Source organism: Malaya genurostris, chromosome 3 (genome assembly GCF_030247185.1).
Source record: "Malaya genurostris strain Urasoe2022 chromosome 3, Malgen_1.1, whole genome shotgun sequence".
Lineage (NCBI taxonomy): Eukaryota > Metazoa > Arthropoda > Insecta > Diptera > Culicidae > Malaya > Malaya genurostris.
In genome coordinates this window covers 224704321-224726378 of record NC_080572.1, presented here as the reverse complement: position 1 = coordinate 224726378, position 22058 = coordinate 224704321, and the positions used below count along the sequence as shown (strand labels likewise).

Below are 22058 nucleotides of genomic sequence, written 5' to 3'. Positions count from 1 at the left end.
GCTGCTGCGGTTAGTAGAGTCTTTTACTCCCCTCACGCAACTACACACATAGAAGAGAAGAAAGAGACGGTCGACGGTGTGGCGTTGTATGCAACACACGGCCGACCGACGATGGACCCCGTGCGGATCGGATCGGTGATTTCGAGGGGAATGAAACTCCGCAACGACTAGCAGCAGATCGCGGACGTGACGGGGGGGTAACACTTTGTACGAGTGGGCGCTATGCGGTTTATGCCGATGTAGTCGTAGCAGATCTCTTGGTTTGAGCGGAAACATTAATTCATTCAGGAGAATGTGAACCGCTTTGGTCACCAACACAGTGACGCTCGGGGGATATGGTGGGTTGTTGGTTGAGATTTTTGTTCATACTCTCTCAACTTGCTACCGGATAGTGTTGGGATTATGGTTCATTTGACGATCCGCTGGCTAGGCGAGGGCTCGGGCGGATGGAGCTAATGTGGGATGACAAAATTTGATTAAATTCCTGCGGGGTGAAGGATCAACCTACAGTGAAAATCATTCACCGTTTTTCTCTGCTAAAGAAGGAAACACACACACACAAACACAAACATTTGCAGTTGAGTTTTAATGAATCGTACCACTACATGCTGACTGCTCAGGCAGACAGTCGGTACTGAATGGAATCAGCCAACATTGGTTTGGCTTGGTGGTGTGTGCGGGCTGACCCAGTCCTTTCGTCTCACGATCACCTGCTACCTTCGCTTCGTTTCATCCTCCTCTCCCCTCTGGACGGATCCTAAATTTCACAAACTCACGATCCGCCCGCACTTCGTCGTCGTTTTTCCGCTTCACGTTGTCCTCGTCGTCGTCATCATCATCATCATCATCATAGAGTTGCAAGATTTTCAAATATCTCCCAGGAGTGTGCCGTGGATTTAATTCGATGATCCTCCCTTTCGCCGCACAGTTCGGTTATCTGCCGTTCCGTTTCATCCGCACCCCCCCTATTCGGGGTGTGCGGCTGCACTCTGGTTTTATTTTGATGGTGAAGCAAAAGTACGCGCCCGTCGCCTTCACCTTCGCCGTCGTCGTCGTCATCGTCGTCGTTTGCTTAGCGGAGACGCAACACCATGGGATGGCTGGCTGGCTGGCTGGCTGGCTAGGCAGTAGAGTGAAAGATCTCGTGCGCGATGAAGCGATTTATTTTTAACTCACTTTCGAAGTTACTACACGGCAATACCAGTATAATACGGATACAGGAGCAGCACGGCACTGTGGAATTGGGATTTCATCCAGTCAGTCAGTCAGTCAGTCAGCAAGCAAACCAGCCAGCAAAGCTCAAACAGCCATCATCGGAGGAGATGATGATCGGTGGAAAAGAGAAATAAACATAATAACACTCGAACGCACTCATTGAGGTGGGGTGGAATCTCTACCGGTGCACTATGTTTTACCGGAAAGGACTAGTGGACTGACTGCGTTAACTGGGGCCGTCGACGAAGGAGTAGTAAATGGATTTGGTTATATATTTCCTCTTCACTCGTGTGGCTGGAGATGCGGCTAGATTAAATCATACACGCCGTCTAGGTTTCTAATGTTTCGAGTTACATTTGAGAACTCGCAAATGGATAGAAATACTGGCGATTGCTACAATCCTGGATGAAACTCTCAAAACGAGCGTCTTCGAAGGTTACGCTAAAAACTCGAACGTAATCTTATGATGGTGAAGAGAATATGCGAAAAATACCAGGGGAAGGGAAGCAAAGTGAGAAAATTTTGGGTTTAATGGTTATTTTTATTATTTTAATGAAATATTTATTGCGTATAAAAATTCACATTGCCTTTAGTAACTAATAACCCGACTAAAAATTTTTTTTAACAAATATTTACGAATACTTGAAAACCCCAATATTCCGTCAACAATTGATGGTTAGAAAATTTTTTATATCATTTTTACAAAAGAAAAAAACTTAAAAAATTACATCGAGTAGAATATTAACTTTTGCATACCATTCTGTCGAAAAGTAAATAATTAAAGAAACGATTACAATGAATTAAAAAAATAAAGTAAATTAAATTCATTTTCGCGCATCGAAATTGTATCAGTATGATTTATCAGAATTTGCACCCACTCGGGCAAAGTAATGTTACATATCGCTGAGCTAAGCTTTGCCCCAAGAAATGTTCGGAAACGAAAGACATAATATGTTATTGAACCACAAAAGAGAGCACTATGAAATATGGAGTGTATCGATAAGTAACTAGCAACATTTAAACAGTTATTACTATGAAATGGCTTAATTTTTTGCAGCGTGTTTTGCGGTGACATGTTTGTTTACATGTCAATAACAGCTGCGCAATCGATTGGTTTCGGTACGGTTTATCGTTTCAATGATGAGTCGAATTGATCCGGAATCGCGAAAGAAAATTCTGCACACTTGGTGCTCAGAAAGTGGTGTCACGTACAACGAAATTGCAAAACGGGTGAAAGTGCACCACACCAGTGTCAAAAATATTATCGAGAAGTTCGGTAAGACCCTTTCCATGAAGGATTTGCCCCGATCCGGTAGGAAAACGGGTCGCAGCCCGGCCGGGACTTAAAAGTGGTTGAGTACATCAGGAAAAACCCATCGGCGTCGACGCGGGATTTGGCCAAGCAGTTCAACACCAGCATCGGGATGATTCAACGGATCAAAGTTCGGAACTCCCTGAAAACGTACAAAAAACAGAAGGTGCCGAAAAAGTCCCTGGTACAGCAAGTTCAGGCCAAAACAAGAGCGCGAAAACTGTATAACCGCATTCTACAGAATAAAGACGGATGCATCCTGATCGACGATGAAACACACGCCAAGGAAGACTCTCGAGCGCTGCCCGGACCGCAATATTATACGAAATCGTTGTACCAGGACCTGGACGACGCTAACACCACGGTGGCAATGGAAAAGTTTGGGCAGAAGGTGTTGGTCTCGCAAGCAATTTGTACCTGTGGTTGGCGGTCGTCAATTTTCTTCACGAAGTGCACAATTAACGGTGTACGAGGAAGAATGTTTGAAGAAGAGAATGCTGTCACTGTACAGAGAGCATTAGGCTCCTCCTCTCTTCTGGCCGAAATTGGCTTCAGCCCACTACGCCAACTCCGTTCTACAGTGGTTGTCAAAAAATAATGTACAATTCGTGGAAAAGAACATCAACCCACCGAACTGCCCGGATCTTCGGCCAATTGAAAGATATTGGGCAATTGTCAAGCGGCACTTTCGGAAGGAAGGTACAGTGTCCCAAAACACGCAGGAGTTAAAAAAAACTGGACAGCTGCCACCAGGAAAGTAACAAAAGTAACTGTGCAGAATTTAATGAAGAATGTCAAGTCCAAAGGTCGAGCGATTCACAGAAACTAGGATTTTCATCAATATTATCAGTGAAATGCATAAAAATGTAATTTTCCTACAATATATCGAAAACTGATGTCAAAATATGTTTATTTTTTGCTTTTTTATTCAATAATCAATGTTGCTAACTACTTTTCGATACACTCCTTAGTACCATCAAGGGAAATATTGTATTTATACAATTACTTTGAACTTGAATCATCGGTTGGGTTTCAATAACATTAAAAGCAGAAATTTAAAAGGTTTTTCACTGGAAAGTTTCAAATTCTCTCGCAACTATCTGACTTTAAGTGCTCGGAAAATGATAAGAAACTGAGTAATTCTTTGAAACTTAGCTTATACCCTTATAATTATCTGCAGATTCCAGTGTTACTATCAAATTAAACACCGAACATCATTTGTATTGATTTGCATTTGTTTTATGACCGACGAAATTACACCATTATCCCAAATATATGCAATTATATCTTTGTACATACTTGCGATTTCGATAATTAAGCTTCTCTTCGCCAAGCTTGTGTTCAAGTTTTTTATGCAAGCAGTTTTTTAGCGTTAAGTTTCTCTACCATTCTGCGATTTCGGTTGAAGCGATAAACTATTTCTCATTATCAATCGAGTTCATCTAATATAAATTAGAAATTAATCTTAAGCACTCAAAATTTATCCAGAGATAGTTGTCAATTTCTCATGGGGAAACGACATAACATGGAATTCCGAGCTTGCATGACACAAGATCAGAGCATACCAATTAAGGGCTGAGGCCAGTGTGTTTAAGGGCGTTGTAAAGGACTATTTTCACGCTTCAAATCTGATTTTCTCAGAAACGGTGACGAATATCAAAAAACCCAACTGAGAATCTCTTCGAAAATTAGTTTAGATTACTCTGTGAAAATTTCAGAATGATTCATTGACTTTAGTGGTCGGGAAAGTCTTTTTTCTGAAGGAAAAATTGCATAGCTGAAAACGGCAACATTCAACTTGTTTATTGAATATCTCGCCTTCGAAAGCATGAATCAAAAATCTATCCTGATAATGTCTAGATAATTTAGTTTAGATGCGATTAGTGCATAAAAACATATATGTTGTTGCGATAAAAATTAAGTGAATGTTATTTTTGTAATGGTAAGTCCATTTCTATGGCGGCACCATTTTTTCTGCTCTTGAATCCTGGTAACGTAACGAAACATGAGAGAAAAATAAAATCGGCTCAGCAAAGCTGCCAAACAAGCGGTAGCTTTATTGGATTTTATGTGATGTAGTTAAACTTGTAACCGAAAATATCAAAACTTTTTACACATTTACGAGAGAGCATGTAGAAAAATGCAATACGCACAGCGAGCCACACGGTTTTACGCTAACAACTGGCCTCAGCCCTTAAAGCTTCAAATCGTTTTATGGCACGTTTTTGTTTTGCTGTCTAGCAGCAACCTACCTCTAGCATGCTACGAGTAGGACTGAAACGCTAGCTTTAATTTCGCTTTTGCATCGATGGACCAGTCAGAACGATGCTCTCTCTTTGATTCATCGCTTACTCCTTCAAAACCGTCGTCTATGGCAGGGAAATCCGCTATGCCGGAGATTTTTAGCAGACAAAATGAACACTGCTCGCTACTAATCAAAATTTCAATCATATATCAATTCAAATCGAAACGTAGAAATTTTTTCTATCAAATTATGAAATAATATTAATAATTGATACAAAATAGACTGAGCTGTAAGTGTTCAAAACCTGACCACATTTCTACGTGTAGTGTTTCTTGAGTTTCTGATTTGCACCACTATATAGAAAATAAAGATGTGTTCCACATCAAAAAACAAAAGATCGATAGCAGCAGCGCGACTTGAACCTAGAAACATTAGATCATAAGCACATCGCTTACCTGACTGAACCACAGTGCTCATATCTGTTCAAACAATAATTGATACATATAAATCCATACAGCGGCACTGGCTAATCGAGTGCAAATTACACTCGGAGTGTGTAAAATTCTGTGCGAGTGGAATAATAACGTCATTTGAAAAATTAAGTAGTTGTGAATTGTATCGTTTATAGAATTCTGTCTCTAGTAAAATTCATAATTTTTTTCTGTGAACAAACGATCCCATTTACAGGAGAATTTCCTCGCGCTGTCCCCATCCATACTGGTGAGAAATGGATCCAATGAATAATTCCGATGGAGACGCAAGCTGAATCAAAAATATTGCTGCACCGCACTATTATATGCAATGAAGGTGCATAGTGACTTGCAATTGCATGAGTTTGGTCTACTTAAGGCTACAGATTAGAGAAATATACCTACGTTATTTATATCGTACTTTATCGGAATGAGAATTTCAACGAAGAGCTTCCTTTACAATTTATTAGTGTTTCTTGTTAATGAAAGTCTATATCATTTATAATAGTCGAATACAGAGAGCAGAGCTACAATCCAACAGCCTCACCTTCGTATTTTACTGTCTTATTCGCAGATAATCGCATTCAAAATTAATGAAGAGAGGGAAAGTATTTTCTTCATTCGCTTCAACAAAAGAGAGTATCAACGGCAACATTTTTGGTTTCCCTACGACAACACGTCAATATATTGAAAATCTGTTAATTATCGACCATCGAAGCTTCGGTTGAATATCGATACTGTACAGTATGCGATTTCCACTGAAAACCGAAAATGACTGAAGGGGCAAATGAAAGATAGAACACATTTTTGAAACTGCTGTTCCGCTTATGTCGTTGACTGGACATAGATCTTGTTCTCAAAATTTGCCAGCGGAGCTGAGAGTGACATTTATTTTTCGTTATTTTCGTCTATTTTGAGTCAATGACAATGACTTTCGTTAGTTCTGATAGAGAGTAAGCGGCGAAACAGTTGATGTATTGCACCTGTGCCCACTAAATAGCATATTTTGATCCCTAAAAGTAAAGTGAATAGGTCCTTAGGTTGCATCATTTGCATCTATTGAATCATGTTCACTTTATTTATTGTATTTTTGATTGAATACTACCCAGGTAACCGGCAAGCACTAATAATGGCATTAAAACAGCCTTTTATTAGCACCAAAAATGCATAAAGCTCTATATCTGAAATCTGAAAGCTCATCTGTTGTAAATCAATCATAATTCAGCTTTCGGTAAGCACACCAGCCATAAATAAGCATTATATATGAATACCCGTATATTTTGCCAAAGTCAATCTCAATTTAGTCTCAAGTGCGACTGAAATGCCAATTAGCGATTATTTGCTGTCATAATGCGGCATTAGTATGTGCTTATTGGTTACCGGGGTAGTACCATCAAGGGAAATATTGTATTCATAAAATTACTTTGAACTTGAATCATCGGTTGGGTTTCGATAACATTCAAAGCAGAAATTTAAAAGGTTTTTTACTGGAAAGTTTTAAATTCTCTCGCAACTATCTGACTTCAAGTGCTCGAAAAATCATAAGAAACTGAGTAATTCTTTGAAATTTAGCTTATAACCTTATAATTATCTGCAGATTCCAATGTTAAAACTATAAAATTACGATCCATATGGTATTTCTGTATGTTTGATTCGATAGTTACCATTTTGACCAAAAATGATCTAATAATTGGGTTTGCGCGCTGGAAACTCAACTCAAACTCAATGATTTAAATTTGCCTTGCGTAAATTGGATATGGAGTCGAACACCGCTCGTATTTCGTGCTTTAGTTCAAACTAAGATTTACACCAACCCCTATACGGTTTGAGTGCTACTAATTGCTAGTGCTTAAACTTCATGGAAGCCGTAACCTACATCGAGTAGAATTGTCTCCTGGAAGTAATATCCCTCTCTGCTTGTTCGAGAGAATTGCAGCGGGTACCGACGGATGGCACTCTCTACTACAGAAAAAAAGGATTGATGCACGATTCGCAGAATTTTGATTGGATCGAGAAATTAAGACTGTTTGTATATTCTCCCGTTTATTTTTAACCGAATCGTTGACCTTCGGCGCACTGTTTACGTAGCTGGTTCAAGGTTTTAGCTTATTAGTTCGTTGCCGGAAGCAGTGAATTACCCCCCGCTGTGAATCAATTACTTTTTACGTTGAGCTAGAAATTACCGAACAACTCCATCGAAACAAAAAACAAACAACAAACATTCAGGTGTTGTTGGTTAACATTTTATTTCAACTGTTCAGTCACCAATAACCATACGATGATAATGATGATAATGATGATGATGATGATGATGATGGTGATAATAGTGATGACTATGATGCAATGTAAAAAAATTACATAATTCCCTTGAAAGCGGATTCAAAGCTCTAATTGTACGAACGAGCTTGTTTTTCAACGCAACAATCCGATCCAAGCTTGCCTTACCGCCTTCCAAACCGAACACCATCAGCTTCGACTGATAACGCTAACCAACATGACACACATTCCATTTCCTCTCCAGGCAAATGAAGAGCAAAGTGATTGCGCCCGAAAAAAAAAAAGTTTCAACTCATAAATAGTACTATCAAGAAAACGGAAGCAACCACTTCCGGTCATCGCCGTTGTCGTCGTCGTCGTCGCGATCGTCTTGGTCGTGAAGGTTTATGACATCTTACGTTCTCGACCCGACGGCTGCTGCTATCAGTTATACGCGCTTGCTTAGCCGCAGCGTGCCGAGGTTCTTATCACCGATTAAGACGAACATTTGCTTTCTATCGTACAATAATAACGTGTATTTTCTCTCGTTCTGTTTTCTACTACCGTTTTTTTTTCTCTCCACAAGCCGATGATGATAGACAATTTTCTTTCGGGTCGTTGTTTTCGCTCGCCTGCTTGAGTCAATAAGACAGTAGCGACTCGAGGAACATTGTTTGTTTCCTGCTTGAGGCTATACTAGTCAGCTGATAAGTAATTGAGTGGCCACTTCGGGCAGGACGGACTGAAGCCAATGTCAGGATTATTGAGGAAAGTTACATCGATTCATATTTCGATTGATGTTAGAGCGACTCAAACAAGAAATGTCTACCCGGTTTTGGCGATGTTTTCAGGGTGATGAGTTTGAAGCAGTTTGATTGATTCAAACTGGGTAACAAAAGTCCTCATAGAAACAAATATTACAAAGGGTACATTCAAGAATTATGGAACATATTAACTCATTATAATTTTGCGAAATTTCCTTCATCTCCAGCTCTGATTCAATAGTTGGACACAAAAGTGACTCCTTTGGTACGATACCAGTTCAACACGGACGCTCGATCAGGCCAAAACAGAGTTTATTCTTTATGAATGGCAAGATCCGTTTCTTAAGACATTCTTCCGTGTAAATCACATCGTCAATTGTGTCGGACGTGATTTCTTCACATCCGCAAATCGCTTGCCAGATAGGGAATTTTTCTTTAAAATTCGATAATTTATTTCATTACACCGAATTTAGACTTGGCAATGAAATGCACTTGCCAAGGAAGTTGACGGAAATCGCTCTTGTTTTTCATATTGATGTTTTATGTAGTCACATTTCGAAATGAGATGCTAGGACGATTCTTGAACGGTTGTATCACTTTACTGGTCATTTTACCGGCGATTGCATCACTTTTACGATCACACCCTTCTCTCTTAGGGGCTGTCAGACGCTCCTGAAAGATTCTTATCACGCGAGACACAGTTGTATTTACAACTCTGGTGATCATGCTCTATCAGAAGCAACAATGTTTAAACGGTTCAGAGGTAATGATGTTGATGTGGGAAATGAACAACGTAGAAAAGTTTGAAAATGCCGAATTGCAAATAATATTGGATGAAGATGATACTTCTTGTCAAAAGAGAATGGCAGTAATGGCAACAATTTCTAACAGATGGAAAATCGTTTAAAAAAAACACTTGTGAAATTTTGATTCAAAGACACGAGATAAATTGTTACTGGCGATGAAAAATTGACTTTTTTTAGAATCTAAAACGAAAAAAAGTTACGGGGTTAAACCGGGTGTTTGGTGGTATAAGAAAGGTGTGGCGTCGTATCATGAGCTTGACCAGAATGGGTCAAAAACGTCGGAAAAGTAATTTTGCTACACGACAATGCATCTGCACACTAATCAAAGCCGGTTCAAAATGCAATCAAATCCCTTGGCTGGGAGCTGTTACTGCACTCACTATACCCACCAGAATTGGACCCTTCCGACTACAATTTGTTTTCATCGATGGGCAACGCAATGAGCAATGTTTTTGAATCAATATTGGTTGAGCAGCACTTCTGTTCCTACGAATTGTAAAATTGGGCGTCTGATTGGTTGGTTGATACATTTACAAGACAAAAAAGGTGTTAACTTGTTGCTTTTATCAGAAATGAAAAACAAACCAAACATAGTTCTACAAATATTAGTAGTTTTGCGCACGTCTCTATTCAGTATCTCATAAATTAAAGAAACACCAATTCGTGTCAATTGATTCATTAGTTTTCTTCGAATCGAAAAAATGCGCTTCAAAGTTTAGCCACTTCAAAAAAATGAGATGACGTGAGAAAGCTCAAATAACTATATCTTCGAAAGCGTTCGAAGTGCAATATTTAAACTTGTCTAATCATATATTCATCATTAGACGAATGTTAATAATATATTCATCAATGAAAGCAAAAAAAAACAACTATATTTTATAAACCCTTAACTCACACGAAACAACGCCATCTGCAAGACTCATGCAACACTCAATTCATCGACCTCTGCCGATCGCCTGATGAGCGCTGGATTTACAAGAACCCAAGATGACATAGTCTAATGATACTATTCTAGTTTTAAGTTAGTCGTTAATTAAGATTAGAAAATACCCTTGGCATCTTAGAGCTTAAGCAGTGTGCCTAAAATTATATTACATTATTGAATAAAAAAAAACCCTTAACTCACATATCCAGGATTGAGAACTAGCGCTTGTGGACCACTCCATCGAAGTGCTTCAAAGAAGGAGAATAGAAATGCTAGCTCATTGACTCACAACAATAATGAGTTCGGATTTATATTCCTCCTATCTGGAGCACGTCAAAGTGGCTTGCCTTTTCTGTTAGAACAATATTTATGTGGCTAGCGCGAGCTCAATTACGTAATAGAAGTATGAAAAAAAACTCTTCATTTAGAAGATTGGAAATACCTACTCGTTACTATCAACAAATAATTACAATTCTGTTATTGCTTAAAACTGACGTTTTTCGAATCTTTCAGTTATTTGACGGTAAATTGATTGTAATTTTCAATATATTGGTTCGAGCTTTTTAGGACACAAAAATGAAACACATCTCATATACATCAAAAATAAAATTTCAAATATCTCTTGTCGCAGTGTTAGCGTCTTCTCCGAGCACATGAGTTACTGCACAGATTCAAGAAGAGAAGGAATTACTCAGCTCAGCTCTGAGATTTGTTGTTCTCTCTGTCACGTTTGACTCTGTTAGAACTTGCATGCACACCTTCAGGAGTGGCTTCAGTGGCTTATGCTTATGGCAGTTGAAAACAAAATGCTGTCTCCAGAAATGGCACATTCAAAGATTAATCTGTGTTTCACTGATTCTTAATATGGCGTACAGATTTTGTAAATGCCACAGATTTCTGAAATCAATCACAGACCGACAATAAGCCTCTAGAAGTCTTCAAATAATGAGCATGAACTTAGCGAGGCACCCCTCACCGATGATAACGCAAATAGGTGAATAATTTGTTGCTAATTTATTACGGTAATTTTGAATTTGTTGCTCAATTTTTTTTAAATGTTTTTGAGTACACAAAATTTGATGCACGCACTTTCATCCATTATAAAAATCGCCACACGAAAATTTTTCAACTTCTTTGTATAGACGCCAAACAAAAACTAATCGTACGATATGCGTCAAAATTTGACAGAATGTGTATAAAAGTCGTTGAGAGAATAAAAGTTTACCGATTGGACAAGCTCGGGAATTTTAAAATGAAAATTCCGGTTCTTTTTTGAGGTATAATTTATATTTTTATTTAACCTGTCAACAACTTGGTGTGAATGTTTTTTTTTTATAAAATCTTCTTCGTTGACTATAATGATTCATTTACGTGCCATGACCATCCCAAAAAAAAAAACCGACACCACGACCTTTTCGACTCATTGAGCCTCCCTACACGGTAAACTGAATGCACCTAGAAATAAATACTAATGTGATACTGCGAATCTTAGTACAAAAACAATCTACAGTTTGATTAAAATTTACTAGAAATACGAGAAAATCATCATCTTGTTAAACTTATTTACTTATAACTGGTTAAAACTGGTCAATTATTTACTTAGATTCTGAGTTTGTGTACTTTTATTTGATTTGATTCCAACAAAAGTGCACAAGCGCAAGAGTCTAGATAAATTATTGAGATACTTTTTAATTTGGGTAGAAAGATTAAACAAGAAAGTTATTTGCTCTAATATTCCTGTATTTATCAACAAATTCTGGATAATATCTCTACTAATTTTCTGAGTACTACAGAAGAATTTAGTTCTAGGTGCATGCAGTTTACCGTGTAGGTCGCTTTAAAACACTTCGTAGGTCGACTTCTGTCCTCTACCGGGCACTCATTCTGTTCTCTGGTGTGTAATAGTGAATTTAGGTGTCATCACCAGTCAGTTACCAATCGGTGCCAAAAATCCACACGATTCCACATCACTATGACCAAACACGCTTCCGTAGTGCACTCGCGTTCTTATTTTCAACCCAACATTTCAACAATAATTTTTTATCTTGGGCATTTTTTAGGTTAATGCTTCCGATGAAGAAATGATTTCCCTTATTTCGTTGCCAGAAGGTTTGTTAACCTTTTGTGGTCCATTTATGTTGGGTAATTAAGGGTTGGAAGTTATGAGACGATTAAGAATCATATCGAAGTTTATCAAATTTTTTGAAAATGTGTGAAACGAAGTTGGCTTTTTGCTGCTCATAAGGACTCAACAAGAGATCTTAGGAAGAAAATTATGATAATCTTGTCAATCTTCACATAAATAACTGGCTTTTCTCTGATTCCTTTCCCCCAAAATTTGTATGCTTGTATTCAACAATGAATATTCATTACAGTTTTAATTAAGCTTTAATAGTTCTGTGTCATTAATTTTCAGAAAAAGGAAGATTGCCGCTATTCATACCTTCTCCTATATCTATAATAACTAGTTCGAAATTCATTTGAGAAAGAATCGCATGATGTAACCCATGATTTAGTAGTTTTGGTTGTTTTGGGATCAACGGTTTACCGGGAAGTCCTCCGAAATTTGTACAGAAGCCGCTTTTGAAAAAAAAAACGGTTTACTATCATTCCACTAACCTCTCAAACCCCAAACATCTGTACAGAAGGTTTTGAGATAGGCCTAGGGATAGAATTTTTCGTTTTGGAACGTAAATTTTCAAATTTCCTGATCAGCCGGAATTTTTTTCGTTCGAATTCACATTTTTCTACAGACTTTACTTTGTGTAGAAAAGTTTCGAAAGCTTGAAGGAAAAGTGCCGTTTATTCCATGTGAAGATTATAACATTCTGAAGTTTTTACGTGTTGAACTGCTAGGTGGCGCCAGCAGCTCAATATAAACTACTAACGCACTGATCAGTCAAAGATGAAACATAAATAAATTAATAATTTTCTTAGTTCATTTTTTTCTCTTATGAATGCCTTCAAGTCGCTGTGTTGCAAAAATCGTGTTACTCAAGTTGAGACTAGGTTCAAAATTTTCGCCCAACAATTTCGGCTTGTCATTTCCCCCGGTGTCTTGATAGAGCAATAGTCAACCTGTATGAAAACTATATCACCTTACCCAAAATATGACCCTGTTTGGATACACACCTACTAGACTAACCAGCCATTTTACCCGCCCATCAATCAGCTCAAGTGCGTAGGCGATTGGTGCTTGTGCTCTCGTCCAGAGGAAGTGGCACTGGTGGCAACGGGTATGTGGGAAGCTTTTGGGCAGTGTGTTTTAATTGTCCAATCAAGTGTCAGTCGATGCCAACACGAAGCAACAGCAAGCCCTATGTTGCCACGCTGTTCAAACGCCGATGGTTTGAAGTTTTGATGAGTTGAAATAATCAGTGGTCGAGTGGTTCGGAGCGGCCGATTGGGGATCGATTGGTGGTTGGGCCCGACGTAACAAACATCCGTGGGTGCACATGAATGAAGCCTGCCAGTCGGAATCCGATAGCAGTGGGTGTTCAAGCGAGTGCTAATCTCACTGCCAGCATCTTTTTTCCCCCTATGCTTGTGGGGGCGTCTGTGATCTAAAACAGACAGCTTCAGGCAACCGAAACCGATTCCCGATAGGGATGTTGAACGAACGGACGGACGGACGGACTGACGAACTAATTTTCAATACATATTCTGTCCAACGGTTTCGTCGTGAATTGCGTCGTAGAATTGCAAACAAACTGACGCAGACAAAATCGACAATCCTATTGCAAACGTCGACGTCTTTGTTCTGAAACCGATCAAGTCATATTACACTCCTGGTTGAGTTTTAAAACTGCATAGCACAGCACACGAACGAAAGAACGGGTGAGCGAATGGAGTCACACTGCTGTTGGTGGTGCTGCTGCTGCTGCTGTTGCTAAAATATGTAAAACACAAACAATCTAACGCAACTCATTTTTATGAACCCAAGTTGTGGCTTTTGTCGATTCCGTTCACGGACGACATGGATTGCGCTAACGTCATCGATTCACACTTCACCGCTTGAATGCAGGAGGCGTTTGGTTCTCGGTTTTTGCGCGAGGAACACTCCTTAGCTCACTACTGTGGAGACGATGACAACGACAACGACGACGACGAAAATGACGACGCCGCCAGTGGCTTGGCGCAGGTGCCACAGCTCACTTTTATTGATCACAGCTAATTTATTTTTCTTTCATTACCATCGGGCGCCGGACTGGGAGAGGCAGCTTGATTGTAGAATTATTATTGTTTGTCACCCGCACGTTGTGCCTTCGGCGGCGCGAACCCAAGTCCCAAACCGCTCTGCCGGGGCTCTAGGATGGCCCCGGTTTGTGGTTGGCCCGATCGCTACATTGTGCTGCCGGCAGGTGTGTGTTTTGCAAGGATCCCCTCACAGCTCAGGTCTCAATTATGCGCAAAGCAAACGAGATGTGATTGGGATTGGGAAACAGCCGTTTAATTGAAGTTGATATTTACGGCTTGCTGGCAATGTGCGGTTCGAAGTCCTTCGGATTTGAATTCCTCTCCGCCTCGCCGAGGGGAAGAGGATGTGTTTTCTTGGTGCCATAAATGTTAATGTAATGTCATTTCGCAGTTAGACGATGATCGTGTTCGGATTGTTTCGTGGTTTTGTGAGTTCTAGGTAGAGGAATGCAAAACAAGTCCCTATCGAGTGTTTTTGATTGTATGTTCGACGAATATTTGTTTGCTGATTGAATCCAAGATACATGTTTTAGCTACTGAATTTAATAATGATTACTATTTCAAGCGATATTGTGGAACCTGTTTATTTCAATTCTGTATTATGAATGATATGTATATTATACACTCTCATGTCGTTTTTGCTTGATGTCAAATCTAACCCACCTTTTACCTTAACTTTTGTCAAGCCGCTTGTTTGAAGTCAGTTTCGAACCTAGTTTCAACGTTATTGAACTGAAATTCGAGACAGTTTCGAACCTTATTCTTATAACGAGTTCGCTCAAAGCCCCGTTCCCAAGTGCGAACTCAACACAGTTTCATGAACAGTGTTTGTTTGAGGAAACTACCCAGGGTCAGTTACAGTTTTCTCAATCGAAACTACTCATGACGTAAATCCAAGCATACCATAATTGCTTAGGCGTTGACAGATCATTACATCTGTTAACCTATCAAACTAAGTTTTGCATCAGTTTCGATGTCAATTGCAGATAAATCAGCTGTAAAGTCAAAGACATGATTCGTTTTTACACGCTTGTGGTTGTAAATTTAAGTGAATTGTTACGCTCCATTTATGTGCATTTATCGGGACGTAAATTTAGATGATTTTTTCCTTAGTGTGTACTCTTTGGTTGCCAGTCTCGTTTTATTACTTCTTTCTTTTCTACTCAGTATTTCGTCCAGACACGTAAAATTGCATGTTTCGACTTAAAAAAAACCCTGTGATTTTACATCTTATTTGATGCACATAAATGGAGCGTCGCAGCTCACGCAAATTTACGTGGAAGAACATTTAATATTGTGTCTAAAACTCCATATATGAAATTCATTGAAATAAAAAAAAGAATACTTTATAGCAACCGTCGCGACTTGAACCGAGAATCATTGGATAGCAAGTACGTCTGTTAATCGACCGAGCCACAGAAGCATGAATCTGCTTGGCTGGTAAAAGGTGCATTTGAATTCATACAGTCGCACATGCTAGCAGAACGCAAGTTACAGTCGAAACCAGTAAAATTCAAGCTCATCTAACATTAAGTGATTACAAATGAGATTTTCCGTCATTTGACAAATTAGGTCTTTATGAATTATGTTACATCGTATGAGGGATTAGGTCACCTGTAAAATTCATTTTTTTTGGTGTGTAGAACTCATTAAAATACATGAATTTTGTTTTAAATCAACTGAAACCATGTGGCATTTTTTATCTTCGTGTGTCGGCCACAGATTTTTTGTGTGTATTCACGAAGGTGCGATGAAAATTATGCTCTAATAATAAGCTGAAATGCGGCTCAGTGCTGATAGAATTCCTATTGTAAATGCAATTCAAGTTATTATTATTAAAAAAGCTCTATTTGCATTCGGTTTTAATTTTTATCGTCAATCGCCACTGAGTACATTTACAGTTTAATAAGTAGTAAAATCCAAAGCAATGTAAAGTTTTCACGAATTTGACAGTTTCAATTGAACATTGATTTTGAAAATAAATTTCCACGATTTGGAAGCGTTGTTATGGAGTTATCCTATACATGATGATTTGCCAAACAATACTGAGTAGAGACGTCAGCTTACACTTTATTTCCAAATTAAGATTAGCAAAAACAAAAATCATCCCGGGTTAGTGGTTCAACTGGTCTTACAAACCAGTTGTCGTATGTTCGAGCCCCGACCTGGAAGGATTCGTAGTGCCAAAAGAATAGTGGCACCAGCCATGCAATGGTTCTGTCAAATTCCACTACAGGAATGCAATAACAAAGGCATTTAAAAACAAAAATCACTAAGAAATAGTGAAATGTTTCTTCAGGATACTTTTCACATTTTTATGTTCATCACTGCCCTCGAGAAGCAAACTGGGAGGAATGATAAAAGACACTCAATCCATTCGTCCTACCTGAACGTGAAACAGAGCAATGGATAAATGGAGATACTAGAATAATGTTTCAACACCATTTAATTTTACTATATTGAATATAGTAGAATTAAATGGTGTTAAAACATTATTCTAGAGAAAGTATTCTACTTAACAAATTAGTGTAATTGGAGATAGTTGGTTGAAACAGTGATACAATATGAGCAACAACCGGCGCTTACAAAGTATCATGTACGTGTTTCGTGCTCCCTAATCAGGTTGCCTGGTTCTGAAACGTATTTCCACATTCGTCAGAGTAGCTTAGTTGGTAGAGCATTTCTCTGGTAAGGTTGCGGATTCTGTCTTTTACAATTCTTTTCCGCAATTTTACTTTTTTCTGTTGCATTTTCCTTACGGTTATCCATCTTAACCTTATGGTCATGACAATTTCCGTGATGATGGGAACCGAGCCCAGCGTAACGTCATGCCCATAACGAACCGTACGTTTTCACCGTACCAATCATTTTAAATGTTACGCCGTTACTTGACGAAAAATACTTGTAGCTGTTGTGAGTAGATTTTTTAAAATCAATGTATCTTGTAAAACATTTTGAGACTCACTAATGCATAAATTTATAATAATGAATGAATAATATGCGAAACGTCGGCTGTTAGCGTGAAGTAAATGTTTCGACGAGAAATCAATCCACCAAGAAGGTATTCTTGAATTTAGATTTTTATTTAAAATAACCTAGAACCGGATAGCAGAATTGTGAGTTATCATTGAATTTACTGTTCGATTCCAAACTATCGATCGACTATCGATTCAGTAGCAGAACAAGGTAATTTTTATTCGCCTGAATGTCTTATATAAATGGAAAATGTTGCATTGGCTAGTGTGCATCTTCATAATTCCTCTTGTGGCTCAATTGTAATAACCCAAAATTTGTCGCATAGACGAAAATTGATGTCTTTTTTTTTAGCATTTTCACATTAAAAGTATCACTGCCGGCTTATTAAGCTGGATCCGCATGTCTGTTCGTTCGTGTTGTCATCGACGGTTTTATATAGTTGTCATTGGTTTCTTCTTTTCCATATATTTTTTACAAATTCATAGTATGTGTGGTATATTTAATAATTGTTCTCTGTGCTTTGATTTTCATTTTCACTATAATTATAATATCAAAGGTTTAGTTTGTAATTATGTTACAAGATATTTGCATAATGTAAGTCTGTTGATATAAAAGATGAGGAGGTTCTATGCCTTTTGGATAAAGAGATTATAAAATTTCCTCAATCTAAATAAATCGATATTTTGACTAATTAAAATAGTAAATCAGAAATCTGAGAAATCATTCCATTTAATTCTACTATTTTTCTCCTACTTACTGTAGGTTTATTCAATGTCGGAATAAGAATGAAGAAGGCTACATGTAGTATAAGATATACATATCTGTACAGACTACGAGGAAACTTGGACTTTGACTTTCATAAAACGATTAGTCCGTGATTCTTCATTCTTTTAGTTACAGAATTAATTTTATATCACGAATTAAGCTTGTTATTGTGTTACAAGCATTAATATACCATTTGGGTATCGGATATGTAACTCAGTTGATGCAAAAGAAGTGAAGGTTCTATGACTTTTGTACAATGAGATTGGAAAATTTCCCTACTCCAAATGAACGAACAATTACCACAATAAAGCAAAAATCTGAAGAATCATCATTTCATTTAACTCTACTATTTTTCTACTACTACTTGTGAACTTCTTCAGTTTCTGAATCAAAATGAAGAAATCTACAAGAATTATTATTATTGATGTTATTTATTTATACCCGACTTTAAAATACAAGTAGTAGACGATATACGTATCTGTAGAGACTACTGCAATTTTGCTCGAGAATAAGAATAGTTACACACCTTTCTTAAGTACACTATAACACTCATTTGTGCATTCGGTTCATTATAGTATCGTGAATGCAACAAATTAACAACGAATCTTTCTTGTTCGTTTGGTAGCTGGATAGAATGCAAACCACAGTAGGTCACATTCACTGAATTATTTTAGGGTTGTTTTTAGACTTCTTTTCATAATCACAATTGCGCTTCCAATAGGAATAAAATATCACCAATTTTTAAATTTACCGTGTCATAGAATAGAAAAATTCGCTTTAAAAGAAAATATATTCCATTTAATTCCACTATTTCAAACGTCTTCACGTTGTGCTATTTGCCACCTTCATCAGTAAATCAGTTTTAAGTCTGTTAATTTGTTTATCGTGAAAACTTTTTTATTCTTCAGTATAATCTCCGATAGAGAGATTATACGATACACTTGACCCAGAGCGATACACTTGATCCATCGCTCCTCCAACATTTTAATCCAGTTTGAAAAAAAAAGATTTGCCAAAGCCTTCAAAATAGGACTCCGTTTCTGCAATAACCAATAATAAGGTTTGGAAATAGATAATAGTCGCTAGGGGCCAGGTCTGGAGAATACGGGAGACGGTGAACCAATCCGTATCTCAAATCATTCAATTTCACCGTTGCTTTTATGCATGAATAGTGCGTCTTTTTTCATAGCTTGATGAAAACTAGAACTGGGACTTTTCATTCCATGTAGTACTAATTCACTACACTTTCAATAAGTATAGCAAACGTTACAACAAAGATCCATATTTCCATTGTTGTTCATAATCATTATCAGTGTATCAATGTTGTAAGTTTGTTACTTAGACTTAGAAAGTGTAGTTCTATCTATTTATCCTAACTATATGAGTCTTTCGTTGTCAGACTCTGAAACGCTATACTTTGAAAAACCCACTCAGATTTTTTCAATTGTCCATCCGCCACCCCGAATGCATCTTTGAAGAGGGAGTAATGGTTTATCTTTAAGATATTTAATGTTATTTTTTTCATGGTTGATTCTATTCATCCTTGGATTTGATTATGTACGTCTTGTTGCATCACACACCCATGTATGTTCATTATTGTACTTTGCCATTATGTCAATAATTCTCTTTCACATATTCAATGACCCTTCGTTCGAACTGGGGAAAACTGGTGGACTGTTTTGTATTCTAGTGGGAAACTGTTGAATATTTGAAGACCTTTGTAAAATATTGATCTTTTCCATGCATTTCTCCTATATCGGAATAATTTTCCTCGCGTGTTTTATTGGTGTATGTGGTTTCCGTATCTAATATCATCAACTAGATGATTGGACAACAATCCTGTCTGTATTTTGATTATTAACAACGAGCAATTTAGACAGTAATATTCTAATCTTTCTAGACCCTAACAAAAGGGGGACGGGTATAGCGTGATGAGTAAGTCGATGCCTTCCACGTAGTTCGTTTGGGTTCGATTCCCAACCGACACACATAGGGTCAGAAAGTTTTTCTGGTCCGAAGAGGCGAATGACCTTAAGATTAAAGCTTCTATAATCGAAAAAAACAACTGGAGTACATCCAACATAGTTCTACTTGGAGTAAAACGATCACATCTTTCAGAACCTTGTCTCGCAAACGTTGCATTTTCTGCAACTTTGTAGAAGTATTGTCGAGCAAGTGTGGAAATATTACCGCCTTCACATATGTCAATTTGGGCCGAGACGTCATGGCACAGCACACCATATTGTAATCTTTGTGTTGTCAATTCATTAATTTTTATCGATGTAAACTCCTGAATTTTTCATTAAATTTACTTGTTCTAGTTTTTGGGTGATTTTTCGCAGCATTGGTGTTTGCATTATTTTTCGATTTCCAATAATCATTCCTTTAAGTTTTGGCCTAATTAAGACACAGCTTCTTCGCATCCGAATATCTTGTTAAAAAATTCAATTCATTCGATAATCTCATTATTATTACCTCAGTATAAGGCAGAATCGTCGGCGAAAAGCTTTAATTTTAAGACACTTCCTTGAGGCACAGTCAAATCGTTGTGTCGAAAATTTTGAGAAGGAATTACCAAATTTGGACAAACAACTCTCAAAGCACTGTGACACAATTCTACGTCGCCTGATTCAGATATACATTCTACTTTTTATTCGTTTAATGTACTGTTCACATGTTATACTTGTAAAGTACGGACCTTACTGACTTGCAATTGTACGTATCTGGACGTAAACTATTCGTGCCGCTATTTTAGATGTGATTTTGTGTCGATCATTTGGCCATCAGTGCGTACAGTAAACAATGGCCGCGTTGCTTACACCAACTGTGAAGTTTTTACCGGAATTAGATTTTCGTGAGCAGCTCTTTAGTTGCTGATATTAATAGAAGATTTTCTCGAACTTATGAACCTATAGTATCGAGCGGAGGAAAGTTTCGACGCCTTTTAAATTGACAAATGGGCGAACAAATGTTGGACCCAGCACACCAGTTATACAAAAAAAACTGTTACCTGATCATCGGTTAGCGATTAGTGCCTTGGTTGTTATCCATGCTAACAGCATTCATGCGAGGTTTCGATAAAAGTTCGGAAAGATTGCACAAAATTACTCAATCTAACCTCATTTAACAACATTGGAAAACAACCGATCGTTAACGATAAAGAAAGAGATAATATTTTGGTGCTATAACCGGAACGCTCGGTGGTTCTTATCGCCTGTTGGCTATCATTAGACCTGAACTCCAATTATCAGGCATCATCAGAAACGCGTCACGTGCACCAATTGTGATAGCCCGCAAAATAAAACAACAGCAAAAAAAAAACAAGTATACGCCGCTGATTGTCCTGGTAATAAAAACCCTGCACCCCTACTTCGATTGGCAGCGGAAATGGCCCCAATTTTTTTTTGCTGTCAAGCGACCGAAATCTAGCCAATCAATCTCGAAGCGCCGAAGAGAGAGAAAAAAAATTGAATGAAAACAAGTTTCCGACTTTAAGTGGCGACGTAGTTCGAAGATTGATCCAGTGGCCAGTTGAAACACCGAAACTATTTTTGCCTCCACCTCACTCCGTTACTCAAGGATTGCGGTTGGGTGTGAATAGAATCGGCGAGGAAGTAAGGCTAGGAAGACGAAGCCAAAAAGCAAGTTAAACAGGCTATATTGAAACAATTGGAAAACTACTTTTAACTACTAGAAGAGTTCAGGTCGCGACTTTCTGCTGTGGCCGTTCGCCGTGGTAATGCGATTCCTTCGCCCATTCACCAAGAGATGACTATCAGATGTACCGAGCAGCCGCCACAAAGTGCCACCCCCCGTCCGAAGGTGCACCGTATGTTCAAGAGACAATTGTATATACACTTTGGCAGGCAACCATTGCTGATCATTTGCGGCTGTAGTTGTAGATCTCGCGGTGCAAAACGCTATACACGATGGGCTGATTCGACGGGAGGGTTGAATTCTTCTCGCAGGAAGGGCCGGACCGGACCGGATCAGGAGGGGAGAAATGATTTGAGGGAGGTCAGCCGGTCCCCGTCGTTGGTTGCTTGGAGCAGCTCGTGCAGTCGGAAAGCATTTTCGAATTCTTTTATGAATGAAAAATGTCAATTACGATTCTATAATTATAGATT

The 22058-nt window shown here is 38.3% G+C and overlaps 1 protein-coding gene across 1 annotated transcript in view; it reads right to left on the bottom strand.

Moving 5' to 3' along the window:
* Nucleotides 1-22058, bottom strand: part of LOC131438552 (protein sprouty) — a 63755-nt gene that overhangs the window by 39652 nt on the left and 2045 nt on the right. The gene's annotated exons all lie outside the window — the stretch shown is intronic.